The sequence below is a fragment of the Marmota flaviventris genome, chromosome 7 (assembly GCF_047511675.1).
Source record: "Marmota flaviventris isolate mMarFla1 chromosome 7, mMarFla1.hap1, whole genome shotgun sequence".
In the NCBI taxonomy this organism is placed as follows: Eukaryota; Metazoa; Chordata; class Mammalia; order Rodentia; family Sciuridae; genus Marmota; species Marmota flaviventris.
The window spans coordinates 54941747-54957796 of record NC_092504.1 but is presented as its reverse complement, the minus strand read 5'-3'; the positions used below and the strand labels follow the sequence as shown (position 1 = coordinate 54957796).

The following is a 16050-nucleotide window of genomic DNA, read 5'->3' as shown; positions in this document are numbered from 1 at the left end:
ATGAATTGGAAAAAAAAAAAAAACAAGTAAAACGAATAACCTTTGAAGTATGAGTCCTTGTGATTAAATCTAAGAAAATATTTATACTGGCTTCAGAAAAAAAAATTTAAAATGTACTTACTTAAAGTATAAATTATAAATTTATATTTAAGTATAAATAAATTTTAGCAAAGAAAACTAATTATATTTGCCATTTAACAAACACCAAGTGATAAGCAACTTACTTCACCATCACAATGAGTTACATCACAATGAGTTTTCACATGTAATAGATCATCATAATAGATCTCACCTGGGTATGTCACTAAATCAACCTGCCTTAGCTGCCTTCTCTTCTCTTCTCTTCTCTTTCCTTTCCTTTTTAATTTTTTTTTTTGTTTTCCTTTGGTTTCTTTTTTCTCTTTCCTTGTTCTCCTTCATCTCCTCTCTCCTTTCCTCTTCTCCCCTCCCTCCCTTCTCCTCCCCCTTCTCTCCCCTCTCTCTCTCTCTCTCTCTCTCTCTCTCTCTCTCTCTCTCTCTCTCTTTCCTTAGTGCCTGTCTAATATCTGGATGATAGTCTAACCTAATGCATAATTTTTCTTTCCTTTTCTGGCACTGGGAGGTTGAATCCAGGGGCTCTTTCCCACTGAGATATACCTTCAGACTGATTTATTTATTTATTTATTTATTTATTTATTTATTTATTTATTTATTTATTTATTTATTTATTTGAGACAGTGTCTCTACATTGTCCAGGCTGGCTTCTCAAGTCTCTGGAATTATAGGTGTGCACCACCACACTTGGTCCTAACACATAAATTTAATATATTGATTAATAATTCAGATTCTGCCAATGCTTCTCTACAATATTAGTACCATATGATCTTTACAAGGGTGTCCACTAATGTACCATAAATAGTTTAAAAAATGTACCTGACAATACATTCCAGTAAATAGGTTCTCAGCACTGCAAAGAAAGAAGCATGGTTATTGAGTAGCACTTTAGAGATAACTAAATAACATAAAGATTATTACACATTGCATTGTTGTACCAGACTTTCTAGAGCTGCCCTCATTGTTACTTCCATAAAAACCTGCAAATTTGTTTTTATTTTTGATTTCAGCTATCCTCAATTATAGTATTCAAATGTGGTCGTTATTCCAAAGAGCAGGATGGAATTAATTTCTTTCTAATCTCTGAGCATATTAAATTTATAGATATTTATTTTTATAATTGTGTGAGTTCTATTTTTAAAAGACCTGTTAATCCTAAATAAGGAAAAGGTGATTACAATAATTTATGTCTTTCACATGTAGTTATACATGGACTTGAAATAATAAAAAATGCTAAAATGCACATGAGGGAATTAAGATATTACAGATAAAGTGTTCAGAAAATAAAGACAACATTCTTCCTAGAAAGGTTTTGAATTCATTATCAATTAGTTTAAAGTAAACTTAGCCCCAGGAAATTCATTACTGGGAAGATTTCCATGACATAAGGTTTCCAGTGTATCTTCCTTCAGACATAATTAACCAACTGAATATGAAAAAAGAACAAACCAGTCTTTTTTTTTTTTTTTTTTTAATTTTTTTTTTTTTTTTAATTTTTTATTGTTGGCTGTTCAAAACATTACATAGTTCTTGATATATCATATTTCACAATTTGATTCAAGTGGGTTATGAGCTCCCATTTTTACCCCATATACAGATTGCAGAATCACGTCAGTTACACATCCATTGATTTACATATTGCCATACTAGTGTCTGTTGTATTCTGCTGTCTTTCCTATCCTCTACTATCCCCCCTCCCCTCCCCTCCCCTCCCCTCCCCTCTTCTCTCTCTGCCCCCTTTACTGACATTCGTTTGTCCCCCTTGTATTATTTTTCCCCTTCCCCTCACTTCCTCTTGTATGTACTTTTGTATACCTCTGAGGGTCTCCTTCCATTTCCATGCATTTTCCCTTCTCTCTCCCTTTCCCTCCCACCTCTCATCCCTGTTTAATGTTAATCTTCTTCTCATGCTCTTCGACCCTACTCTGTTCTTAGCTACTCTCCTTATATCAAAGAAGACATTAGACATTTGTTTTTTAGGGATTGGCTAGCTTCACTTAGCATAATCTGCTCTAATGCCATCCATTTCCCTGTAAATTCTATGATTTTGTCATTTTTTAATGCAGAGTAATACTCCATTGTGTATAAATGCCACATTTTTTTTATCCATTCATCCATTGAAGGGCATCTAGGTTGGTTCCACAGTCTAGCTATTGTGAATTGTGCTGCTATGAACATCGATGTAGCAGTGTCCCTGTAGCATGCTCTTTTTAGGTCTTTAGGGAATAGACCGAGAAGGGGAATAGCTGGGTCAAATGGTGGCTCCATTCCCAGCTTTCCAAGAAATCTCCATACTGCTTTCCAAATTGGCTGCACCAATTTGCAGTCCCACCAGCAATGTACAAGTGTACCCTTTTCCCCACATCCTCGCCAGCACTTGTTGTTGTTTGACTTCATAATGGCTGCCAATCTAACTGGAGTGAGATGGTATCTTAGGGTGGTTTTGATTTGCATTTCTCTGACTGCTAGAGATGGTGAGCATTTTTTCATGTACTTGTTGATTGACTGTATGTCCTCCTCTGAGAAGTGTCTGTTCAGGTCCTTGGCCCATTTGTTGATTGGGTTGTTTGTTCTCTTATTGTCTAATTTTTTGAGCTCTTTGTATACTCTGGATATTAGGGCTCTATCTGAGGTGTGAGGAGTAAAGATTTGTTCCCAGGATGTAGGCTCTCTATTTACCTCTCTTATTGTATCTTTTGCTGAGAAAAAACTTTTTAGTTTGAGTAAGTCCCATTTGTTGATTCTAGTTATTAACTTTTGTGCTATGGGTGTCCTATTGAGGAATTTGGAGCCCGACCCCACCGACTGTAGATCGTAGCCAACTTTCTCTTCTATCAGACGGCGCGTCTCTGATTTGATATCAAGCTCCTTGATCCATTTTGAATTAACTTTTGTGCATGGCGAGAGAAAGGGATTCAGTTTCATTTTGTTGCATATGGATTTCCAGTTTTCCCAGCACCATTTGTTGAAGATGCTATCCTTCCTCCATTGCATGCTTTTAGACCCTTTATCAAATATAAGATAGTTGTAGTTTTGTGGATTGGTTTCTGTGTCCTCTATTCTGTACCATTGGTCCACCCGCCTGTTTTGGTACCAGTACCATGCTGTTTTTGTTACTATTGCTCTGTAATATAGTTTGAAGTCTGGTATCGCTATACCGCCTGATTCACACTTCCTGCTTAGCATTGTTTTTGCTATTCTGGGTCTTTTATTTTTCCATATGAATTTCATGATTGCTTTCTCTATTTCTACAAGAAATGCCGTTGGGATTTTGATTGGCATTGCATTAAACCTATAGAGAACTTTTGGTAATATCGCCATTTTGATGATGTTAGTTCTGCCTATCCATGAACAGGGTATATTTTTCCATCTTCTAAGATCTTCTTCTATTTCTCTCTTAAGGGTTCTGTAGTTTTCATTGTATAAGTCTTTCACCTCTTTTGTTAGGTTGATTCCCAAGTATTTTATTTTTTTTGAAGATATTGTGAATGGAGTGGTTGTCCTCATTTCCATTTCAGAGGATTTGTCGCTGATATACAGGAATGCCTTTGATTTATGCGTGTTGATTTTATATCCTGCCACTTTGCTGAATTCATTTATTAGCTCTAATAGTTTCTTTGTAGACCCTTTTGGGTCTGCTAGGTATAGAATCATGTCATCTGCAAATAGTGATAATTTAAGTTCTTCTTTTCCTATTTTGATGCCTTTAATTTCTTTCGTCTGTCTAATTGCTCTGGCCAGTGTTTCGAGAACTATGTTGAACAGAAGTGGTGAGAGAGGGCATCCCTGTCTTGTTCCAGATTTTAGAGGGAATGCCTTCAATTTTTCTCCATTCAGAATGATGCTAGCCTGAGGCTTAGCATAGATTGCTTTTACAATATTGAGGTATGTTCCTGTTATCCCTAGTTTTTCTAGAGTTTTGAACATAAAGGGATGCTGTACTTTGTCGAATGCTTTTTCCGCATCTATCGAGATGATCATATGGTTCTTATTTTTAAGTCTATTGATGTGGTGAATAACATTTATTGATTTCCTTATATTGAACCAGCCTTGCATCCCAGGGATGAATCCTACTTGATCATGGTGCACAATTTTTTTGATGTGCCTTTGTATCCGAGTGGCCAGAATTTTATTGAGGATTTTTGCATCTAGGTTCATTAGAGATATTGGTCTGTAGTTTTCTTTCTTTGAAGTGTCTTTGTCTGGTTTAGGTATCAGGGTGATGTTGGCCTCGTAGAATGAATTTGGAAGTTCTCCCTCTTTTTCTATTTCCCGAAGTAGCTTGAAAAGTATTGGTATTAGTTCCTCTTTAAAGGTTTTGTAAAACTCTGCTGTATACCCATCCGGTCCTGGGCTTTTCTTAGTTGGTAGTCTTTTGATGGTTTCTTCTATTTCCTCAATTGATATTGGTCTGTTTAGGTTGTCTATATCCTCCTGACTCAACCTGGGCAGATCATATGACTTAAGAAATTTATCTATGCCTTCACTATCTTCTAATTTATTGGAGTATAAGGATTCAAAATAATTTTTGATTATCTTCTGTATTTCTGAAGTGTCTGTTGTGATATTGCCTCTTTCATCCCGTATGTTAGTGATTTGAGTTCTCTCTCTTCTTCTCTTCGCTAGCATGGCTAAGGGTCTGTCGATTTTGTTTATTTTTTCAAAGAACCAACTTTTAGTTTTGTCAATTTTTTCAATTGTTTCTTTTGTTTCGATTTCATTGATTTCAGCTCTGATTTTAATTATTTCTTGCCTTCTACTTCTTTTGCTGTTGTTTTGCTCTTCTTTTTCTAGGATTTTGAGATGAAGTATGAGATCATTTATTTGTTGGTTTTTTCTTTTTTTAAGGAATGAACTCCAAGCAATGAATTTTCCTCTTAGAACTGCTTTCAATGTGTCCCATAGATTCCGATATGTTGTGTCTGTGTTTTCATTAATCTCTAAGAATTTTTTAATTTCCTCCTTGATGTCTTCTATAACCCATTGATCATTCAGTAACCTATTGTTCATTCTCCAAGTGATATATTCTTTTTCCTTCCTTCTTTTATCGTTGATTTTCAGTTCCATTCCATTATGATCAGATAGGATGCATGGTATTATCTCTACTCCTTTGTATTGTCTAAGAGTTTCCCTGTGACATAATATATGATCTATTTTTGAGAAGGATCCATGTGCTGCTGAGAAAAAAGTGTAACTGTTTGATGTTGGGTGGTATATTCTATATATGTCAATTAAATCTAGGTTATTAATTGTGTTATTGAGTTCTATAGTTTCCTTATTCAACTTTTGTTTGGAAGATCTGTCCAGTGGTGAGAGAGGTGTGTTGAAGTCTCCCATGATTATTGTATGGTGGTCTATTAGACTCTTGAACTTGAGAAGAGTTTGTTTGATGAACATAGCTGCACCATTGTTTGGGGCATATATATTTATGATTGTTATGTCTTGTTGGTGTATGGTTCCCTTGAGCAGTATGTAGTGTCCCTCTTTATCCCTTTTGATTAACTTTGGCTTAAAATCTATTTTATTTGATATGAGTATGGATACTCCTGCTTGTTTCCGAAGTCCATATGAGTGATATGATTTTTCCCAACCTTTCACCTTCAGCCTATGTATGTCTTTTCCTATCAAATGCGTCTCCTGTAGGCAGCATATTGTTGGGTCTTGTTTTGTGATCCATTCTACTAGCCTGTGTCTCTTAATTGGTGAGTTTAAGCCATTAACATTTAGGGTTATTATTGAGATATGGGTTGTTCTTCCAGCCATATTTGTTTATTTATGTTACTAAACATGGTTTGTTTTCCACTTTGATTATTTTCCCCCCTTTAGTGTCCTACCTCCCACTGTTGGTTTTCATTGTTATTTTCCATTTCCTCTTCCTGTAATGTTTTGCCAAGGATGTTTTGAAGAGATGGTTTTCTAGCTGCAAATTCTTTTAACTTTTGTTTATCGTGGAAGGTTTTAATTTCATCTTCCATCCTGAAGCTTAATTTCGCTGGAAACACAATTCTTGGTTGGAACCCATTTTCTTTCAGTGTTTGAAATATGTTATTCCAGGATCTTCTAGCTTTCAGAGTCTGTGTTGAAAGATCAGCTGTTATCCTGATTGGCTTACCCCTAAATGTGATCTGCTTCCTTTCTCTTGTAGCTTTTAAAATTCTCTCCTTGTTCTGTATGTTGGGCATCTTCATTATAATGTGTCTAGGTGTGGGTCTCTTATGATTTTGCACATTCGGCGTCCTGTAGGCTTCTAGGATTTGGGGTTCTGTCTCATTCTTCAAATCTGGGAAGTTTTCTCGAATTATTTCATTGAATAGATTGCTCATTCCTTTGGTTTGAAACTCTGTTCCTTCCTGTATCCCAATGACTCTTAAATTTGGTCTCTTGATGTTATCCCATATTTCTTGGATGTTCTGCTCATGGTTTCTTAACAGTCTTGCTGAGCTGTCTATGTTCTTTTCAAGTTGATATACTTTATCTTCATTGTCTGATGTTCTGTCTTCTAAGTGTTCTACTCTGCTGGTAGTATTCTCAATTGAGTTTTTAAGTTGGCTTATTGCTTCCTGCATTTCTAGGATTTCTGTTTGTTTGTTTTTTATAACCTCTATTTCCCTGTATAGTTGATCTTTTGCTTCTTGGATTTGTTTATGTAATTCATTGTTGAAGTGATCTTTCATTGTCTGATTTTGCTGTCTGATGTCTTCCTTGAGACTCCAGATCATCTGAAGCATGTATATCCTGAATTCTTTATCTGACATTCCATCAGCTGCAGCTATTACCTCTTCTAAAGTTGAGTTGACCTGCAATGCTTGTGGTCCTTTCTTTCCTTGTCTCTTCATACTGTTCGCGTTCCTTTCTTCTTGGTGAAACTGTTGTGCTATTGAATTTTCCCCCTATATATTTATATTGGTCTTGTATAGTTGCAAAGTCTCCCTCGCAGGCACGGGCGGCGGCTCTGCCCCTCCGCCAATTGGGGCAATGTGCCTACCACGCCGGCAGGCCGCTGGGCCTGCTCTGCCAGTCGGTAGCAGGTCCGCCGTCCTTGCAGGCGCGGGCGGCGGCTCTGTCCCTCTGCGGGCCGCTAGGCTTGTTCTGTCGGTGGTCGCAGTTCTGCCTACTTTGCAGGCGCAGGCAGCGGCACTGCCCCTCTGCAGGCCTCTGGGGCTGTACTGCCAGTGGGTCGCAGGTCCGCCTACTTTGCAGGCGTGTGGGGGGTGCGGCTCTACCCTTCCTCAGGCCACTGGGCCTGTTCTGTCTCTCGGTTGCAGGTCTGACCTGTTCTGATGGTGGTCTCAGTTCCGACTACCTTGCAGGCGCGGGGGGGAGGGGGCGGCTCTGCCTCCCAGCAGGCCGTTGCTCCTCTTCTGCCGGTGGGTCGCAGGCCCGCCTACCTTGCAGGAGTGATTGGAAGCTCTGTCCCGCCGCGGGCCACTGGGCCTTTTCTGTCGGTGGTCACCCTTCCCCTACCTGGCAGGCGAGGGGGGTGGGGGGCGGCTCTGCCCCTCAGCAGGCCGCTGGGCCTGCTCTGTGTTTGGTCCCCGTTCCCTCTACTATGCCAGCGCAGGGGGAGGGGGCGGCTCAGCCTCTCAGCAGGCGGCTGCTCCTCTTCTGCCAGTGGGTCGCAGGCCCGCCTACCTTGCAGGAGTGATTGGAAGCTCTGTCCCGCCCTGGGCCACTGGGCCTTTTCTGTCGGTGGTCACCCTTCCCCTACCTGGCAGGCGAGGGGGGTGGGGGGCGGCTCTGCCCCTCAGCAGGCCGCTGGGCCTGCTCTGTCTTTGGTCCCAGTTCCCTCTACTATGCCGGCGCAGGGGTAGTGGGCGGCTCAGCCTCTCAGCAGGCGACTGCTCCTCTTCTGCCGGTGGGTCGCAGGCCCGCCTACCTTGCAGGAGTGATTGGAAGCTCTGTCCCGCCCTGGGCCACTGGGCCTTTTCTGTCGGTGGTCACCCTTCCCCTACCTGGCAGGCGAGGGGGGTGGGGGGCGGCTCTGCCCCTCAGCAGGCCGCTGGGCCTGCTCTGTCTTTGGTCCCAGTTCCCTCTACTATGCCGGCGCAGGGGGAGGGGGCGGCTCAGCCTCTCAGCAGGCGACTGCTCCTCTTCTGCCAGTGGGTCGCAGGCCCGCCTACCTTGCAGGAGTGATTGGAAGCTCTGTCCCGCCCTGGGCCACTGGGCCTTTTCTGTCGGTGGTCACCCTTCCCCTACCTGGCAGGCGAGGGGGGTGGGGGGCGGCTCTGCCCCTCAGCAGGCCGCTGGGCCTGCTCTGTCTTTGGTCCCAGTTCCCTCTACTATGCCGGCGCAGGGGGAGGGGGCGGCTCAGCCTCTCAGCAGGCGACTGCTCCTCTTCTGCTGGTGGGTCGCAGGCCCGCCTACCTTGCAGGAGTGATTGGAAGCTCTGTCCCGCCCTGGGCCACTGGGCCTTTTCTGTCGGTGGTCACCCTTCCCCTACCTGGCAGGCGAGGGGGGTGGGGGGCGGCTCTGCCCCTCAGCAGGCCGCTGGGCCTGCTCTGTCTTTGGTCCCAGTTCCCTCTACTATGCCGGCGCAGGGGGAGGGGGCGGCTCAGCCTCTCAGCAGGGGACTGCTCCTCTTCTGCCGGTGGGTCGCAGGCCCGCCTACCTTGCAGGAGTGATTGGAAGCTCTGTCCCGCCCTGGGCCACTGTGCCTTTTCTGTCGGTGGTCACCCTTCCCCTACCTGGCAGGCGAGGGGGGTGGGGGGCGGCTCTGCCCCTCAGCAGGCCGCTGGGCCTGCTCTGTCTTTGGTCCCAAACCAGTCTTTTAATCAATAGATCATCTGTATTTTCATCTTTAAGCAGCCTGTAATTGTTTTACCTGTGTTGTTTATATTTGAAATTTCAAATTGTTGGTGAATTTGAAAAAACATGGACTAGAAAATCATCTAATCAAATTATAATCTATAAATATATTCTACTTCTAATTTGCTAATATTGTTGATATATCAGACTCTCATAGTTAAAAACATCATTTGGCAAATTTATCTATGTTTATCCCTTAGTATTTTAGGCTGAACTAAGTTCACAAACATTTTCTATTTGATGTCCTTGATGTCTGAGCAGGTGTCTCTTCTAAATATTTTCATGCCTGTCCTTGTCACATTTTCTCACTTAGGTTGGTAATTTACTTATTTTTTTTTTCCAGGATTTAGTTGTAACTTCCTGAAAGAGATTAACTACACCTTGCCTAACAAAGTGGACAGTAAATAAGAGTTGTATGAACACAAGAATGAGATGTGAGTCAACAATATAGCATTTAAACAGAGAAGTACATCAATTGTGACAATAGATCAATGTTTCAAAATCCATTTAGCACCTTCTCTAAAAGTTGCTCCAAGGAGTTGAAATGTTTTCATATGAAAGATAATCATTATTTTATCATGTTTAGAAAAGGGCAACTAAGGGTACCTTTTGAAATGTACACAGTAATGCATAATAAAGAATAGTGTCTATTGGATACATTTCTGAATTATCTGCCCCAACAATTAGACCACTGAATCCCATCAAAGAAAATCACAAAATCATGCACATTTTTATCTTTACATATTCATGAGTTCCATAATTATTTGAATCATACATGTTGCTCATAAAAAAGAAATGTATTTCCTATTTTCCATTCTGCTATTCCAAGTGCTCTTTACTCCACAAAAACCTCACTGCGCTCACTGTTACTTCCATAAAACCTGCAAGTTTGTCTTTCCTTTCCTTCCATTTTCAGAATAATGAGCCCACCTCCCATGTCTCTAAGTCAATTCCTCCAGTGTCCTGGGTAGCACAAAACAGACTTTGCTCTATGAGGGTTATCTTCTTCACTCAGTGTTTCCAACCTTTCTATCTCTAATGGGTCCATGCAACATGTTGAAATTGTGACATATGAAAAATAACTTCCTTAACCTCATATGATACTACTACATCTTCTTATCAGTTTATTTTTTGAAATAATTTTCAACATTTTTTCTCTTTACATTCTTACCTCCCATTCACTCACTAATGTACTATAATATGCTTTCTGCCTCGGAAAAACTTCTGATTCTAGGAACACTAATGACTTGTTTCTGCTGGTTCCCAATGGATACTCCCCAAACTCTTTTCTATTAAATTTCTCTGCAAAATTTGAATTATTGACACTCTTATTTTCAATGAGTACTCTCTTCTTACATCTTCTCTAATAAAGCATCTTTGCTGGTTTTCCTACTGTATCTTTGATCTCTTTAGATAGCCCTCCTACCCTACCATTCCTTTTTTTTTTGTCTTTTTTTTTCTTCTTTTTTTTTATTGGTTGTTCAAAACATTACAAAGCTCTTGACATATCATATTTCATACATTTGATTCAAGTGGGGTTTGAACTCCCAATTTTACCCCAAATACAGATTGCAGAATCACGTCGGTTACACATCCACATTTTTACATAATGCCCTATTAGTAACTGTTGTATTCTGCTACCTTTTCTATCCTCTACTATCTCCCCTCCCCTCCCCTCCCATCTTCTCTCTCTACCCCATCTACTGTAATTCATTTCTCTCCTTGTTTATTTTCCCATTCCCCTCACAACCTCTTATATGTAATTTTGTACCATTCCTTGTATGTTGAATTGTCAGAGGTTTCTTCTGACCATTTTAGCAAATGTTTGCTGTGCATACGTGTATGTGATGGAGGGAGGTTCAACATCTTTGAAACACCATTCCTATATTTTGGGCATTTTCCATGGTATAATTCCTTCTCTTCTCAAAGTTGCAGCCTAAAGATGTATCTTCTGAGTCTCCCTTGCTATTTCAGTGAGGTATGTGACCTAGATTCTGCAAACAGATGCAGTCTTAAAATATTACAATAGAAATAGAGTAAACATGAAGAATCAAGTGTACTGGATTTAACATTGGTGAATATGATCACTGAGGGCTCTACCTCTTTGCTGATTGGAGTGGTAAAGCTTTGGGTGTCTATTCTCCAGTACCATTGGTATGAATTGCTTGAAGTTAGGGGAGTGCCAGTATGAGGTTAAGTATGACCCTTGCACAACAGACAGAACACTAATCTCCAGGATATATAAAGAACTCAAAAAACTTAACACCATGAATAAATAAATAACCAAATCAATACATGGGCTAAGGAACTGAACAGACACTTCTCACAAGATGATATAAAATCAATAAACAAATATATGAAATGCAAATCAAAACTACCCTAAGATTTCATCTCATTCCAGTCACATTGGCAACTATCAAGAAAACTTTGTACTCTTAAGATTAGAGTGCATCTCATGAAAATATTGGGAATTAAATCCTGAAGTCTGAGTTTCAATGTTCTTGTCAGCTTCATTTAAAATCCTTAGGTTTTACCTCCTCCTACTGGAACCAATGAGAATATCATTTTCAACACTCAGAAATTATAAAACATTAGCAATGTTTTCCAATATTGAATAGACATTTCCTATAGAAACATTTTGATTTGATATTTAAGTTAGTAAATTACTTATTTAATTTCTTTAAAGGTCAGAGGATTATTTGCCAAATCTCTTAATACTTGTAATATTATTTTCCAAATCTCTTAATACTTGTTAATGAAATATAATCAAAACAGTGTTTTCTATTTTTTTCTTTGAAATCATTATTGATTAGAATTATATTTTACCCACATTATCTCCATTTTATATATTTTTAATTTATTGACAAATGTGTTCATAAATGTCTATAACATCTGTTTTATAAATCACTTTTTCTCATTTCCAATATATTTTATTTTTATTTTTATTTATTTTTTTATTTCCTTCATTTTGTTTTTATTATAGCATGTTTGCTTAATTTACAGCAAGCAGAAAATAAGCTGGGTCTTGTTTTGATCCAAACATTGATGTTTTTAAAGGTTGTACACAATATTTGTTAAAAAGAACATATAAAAATACCTTTTTAGAAGCTTCTATAAGAAAGAAAATACAAAGTTTAACCCCACAACTTTCCTCTTTGCTAGAACTGCCAACTACTGCTACAGTTTTAAATAGACTTTTTGTTGTTTAAACTATACATCCAGGAAAATCTAAAAAAAATTAAAGAAACGTGCATATAAATGATTGCATAGCAGAACATGAACATTAACTGCAAACAGTAAAGAAATGAAAGTTAGAAATACTATCAAATATACAAAGGTTGTAGAATCAATCCTTTAAACACATTCCACAAACAGTATTTAAAAACCATCTCTTTTGTTCTTTACAGGCTAGGCCTAGATTTCTAAAACCAAAGTTGAAGAAAATAATCCTCTAAAGGAATTGTTTCCCCACAATACTTCTTACTTCTTTCTGCAAGCAAGCAAGCAATCTGAGATTTTAAAAGATGCTAGCTTTTTACTCTGAAATGAGACTGGACATTTCAAGTCACTTTTAATTGCCTCCAAATGATCATTCAGAGAAATACTAGAAATTATAAATAGTTAATGATATTACTTCTCCATTTTTAGTCACGTATGACATTGATAATCAAAATTCAAGAGGTGGCTCTTGCTTAAAACTAACCCTTTTTCCAAAATTATTTTTAATTTCATGGCACCTCAGAATCATCTGCCTAGAATGGGAGTGTTCTCTTTCAATGTGCCTCACATTAAACAAACAGAGGTGTGAAGAGCAAGCCTCCCTCATAAAGAGGTAAACTAAATCTGATACAAATGCACAAGACGAGGGCTCTAAGCATCAAAATTCATTCTTTTATGCTATACACGCACATACACACACACACACACACACCTACTTTGAAACAATTTACTTGCATCTAACAGCAGTAAGAAAACTAAGCAACAATGCCTCTTAAATTTTAGAGTAACTATATTAAGAACATTCTTTTCCCCTTAAAAATTATTTGTCATCATTGACCTGCTCAAATTTTAAGGGGAGCTTTTCTGATGTTTTCATGTTCCAAACCTTCATAGAAACCAGAAAGGAAAAAAAAAAAAAAAAAAAAAAAAAAAGCAGTGAAGGCTCCATGTTTCAGTCAAAAACTTAATCTCCCTGAAAATGTTACTTAACCAAGTTGGCATCATTCCCCAAGACAGTGGGGTTAACAAAAGAACTATTCCACACTGTATCATAAATAAACTATTATCACGGGCCTAGACATCTTGACAAGACATAAAGGTCCACCCTGAACCTAAATGTGTCTGAGCAGTCAGTGTTGCACTGTGGCTACAACTTCACTTTTGTATCATTCCATCTTATTAGCAAGCTACATTTCTAGGTTAACAGTTTCTACCAAATATGGATATGAAAGTTTATTTTTAATAAGACAATGTTGCAAATTATGGTCAACCAACATCTTTCCACCAAATACTTCAAGCATAAAAAAATGAGAATCTTTACAAAAATATACAGAGACACCACAAATTGGTAGCTGCCCATAACATTAAACAAACTGGACTCTTAAGAGTGGCTTCTCAACAGCATATCATTTTTAATTATAACCATTGCCTGGTACAGGGAAAACTAACAAGTGTTTTTTACGCATCATTGCAACATTGTATTCCTGATAATTTAAGTATACCAAACTATGAGTAAATGAATGATACATGCCTAAAAATTATCATGGTTTATACTATCAGTGGCCACTGGACTTAGGACTAGTCCAAGACCTTGATCTAGATTTTGACCTAGACCTAGACTGTGATCTTGACTGAGATTTGGATCTAGGTGGTTCTTTTTTCCTTGATTCCTTTTCATATCTTAAGCCAGACTTATAATGTGTTTTGGAATCTGTTTTAGAAGTGCCTCTAGTTTTGGTGTGAGATGCAGACCTAGAACGTGATTTAGCCTTCATTTCTTTCTTGGGCTGGGACTTGGACCGTGATCTTGAATTGGATTTAGATCTTGAAAAAGATCGATTTCGGTGTTTGAATCTATCATTGTCGGAATGGCTTCTGCTACGCCGTGGTCTTCCAGTCGGTCTATTTCTAGGACTATAAGATCTTCTATAGTTGTAATCAAAAGACCGACTTCTTGACCTCCTCCTTTCATAACTTCGGCTTCTAGAACGTCTGTATCTGTCATAATCATCATAGCGCGAAGAACTGTACACATTCCTCCCTTCCTTGGCTTTCATTTGATTTGGTGTCTTTCGATCTCCCTGTGCAAACTGTATTTCGATTTGACGTCCACAAATCCATTTTCTGTCCAAATTATGTAAAGCATCTTCAGCATCACGAACATCCTCAAATTGAACATAAGCAAATCCTCTTGGCCGTCGAGTGTAGAAATCAAGTGGAACATACACATCGACTATAGGACCATAACGACCAAATTCACGCCGTAAATCTTCAGACCTGGTGTCGTCGGCCACGTTCCTGACGAACAGAGACGTATTGGGGGGGCGCAGGTAGCGGGACATGACGGCGGCGCGAGTCTTGGCCAGGGGCAGTAACGGGCTCTGCAAACCGTCCGCGGCTCCTGCGGCGGCTCCTCAGACACCTCCAATATATTTTAAATGATCCATACTTTTCCTTTAACCCATTTTACCTGAATTTATTCAATTTTAGTTTTTATTTTTTAAAATCATAACTATTTTATCTTTTTTTCCAATTGTTTTTTGCTCCTGTTTCTAATATTGAGTTCTGTATACTTTGTATTTATCCTGATACTTATTCTTTATCCAAACTTTTAGATTGAATCATTATCTCATCATTTATTTTTTAATAGATATTTTTATGCTTACAGAGAAATTTCAAAATGGGAAGAAGATCCTGTATAACATCCACATTCAGTTTTCCTTTTTACTAATATTTTATGTTAGTATTGGTTATTTGTTATAATTAATGAGCCAATATTGATTTATTATTATTAATTAAAGTCCATAATGTATTTAAATTTTCCTAATTTTTGTATCATGTCCTTCTTCTGTCCTAAGGCCCCATCTAGGGTAGCACACTACATTCAGTCTGCCTTAAGAAAGCAATAGGGAGTGTCAAAGTACAAGTCATAGGACTGGCCTTTACTGGGAAAAGAAATGCCTCTTTCACAGAATAGAAAGGAATGGCAAGTTTCATGCATGTACCCAGAAGTGTATAGGTTTGTTAGTAGATAGGACAATGAGGGATTCATTGACTATGATCTCTGCAATTTTTTCTATTTTTTTTCCTAGCCAACATAATTCTGAACTATGTTGTTATTGTGGTTGCAAGAAGAGTTTAGAGATTTGAGAAGAATAATGAAGGTATGATACCAAAAAGATATCAAAATGAAATTTTGTCAATTAAAAACAACTTTATGTAATGATTAATTTGATAAATATTTCAAAACTTGCAAAATATAAGGAACTGTGATAGATGTGGTGAAGGACAAATATATGCTGTTCACCCACTGTACTTCAGCAGTTGATATTGCATGGAATTACACATTTCTAAAAGTAATCTTGTTAACTGTAGAATGAGTAGAATCAATGTATTAGAAAAATATAAATGTATTCTTCCCAAATCAGTAGCTTTAGAATGATGAAAACTTGGGTTAAAATCTTCACTTGCTATCTTTGTAACCATAGACACTAATAATTTAAACTAAAACTTAGCTTTCGTACATGGAAAGAGATTAATAATAATTTCTCCAAAAAATAGCAAATACTATACAATATGTTTTATTAGCACATATTAATTCTACATATTGTTGTAATTCAGTGTAATATTTCCACATGTACTTATAGCACATGTTGATCATACCCAATGCCTTCTTCTACTATTGCTCCTCATTCTCTGCACCTTTCTCAGTCTCTAATAATCACCAGTCTACTTTCAGGTCAAGATTTTTTTTTCTTCTAGTTCCCACATGCGTGAGAGAACATGTGATACTTGTATTTTTGTGTGTGACTTATTTTACTTAATATAATCTCCTCCAGTTCTATCTATGCTGCAAATGAAATGATTTTATTCATTATGCCTAAATAAGACTCTATCTTTCTTTCTCCAATCATTTGTTGATGGACACATAGA

At 38.3% G+C, this 16050-nt stretch overlaps 1 pseudogene; it reads right to left on the bottom strand.

The window, feature by feature from the left end:
• Window positions 1-13505: 13505 nt before the first annotated feature.
• Window positions 13506-14533, bottom strand: LOC139706408 (serine/arginine-rich splicing factor 10 pseudogene; annotated as a pseudogene).
• Window positions 14534-16050: the final 1517 nt, after the last annotated feature.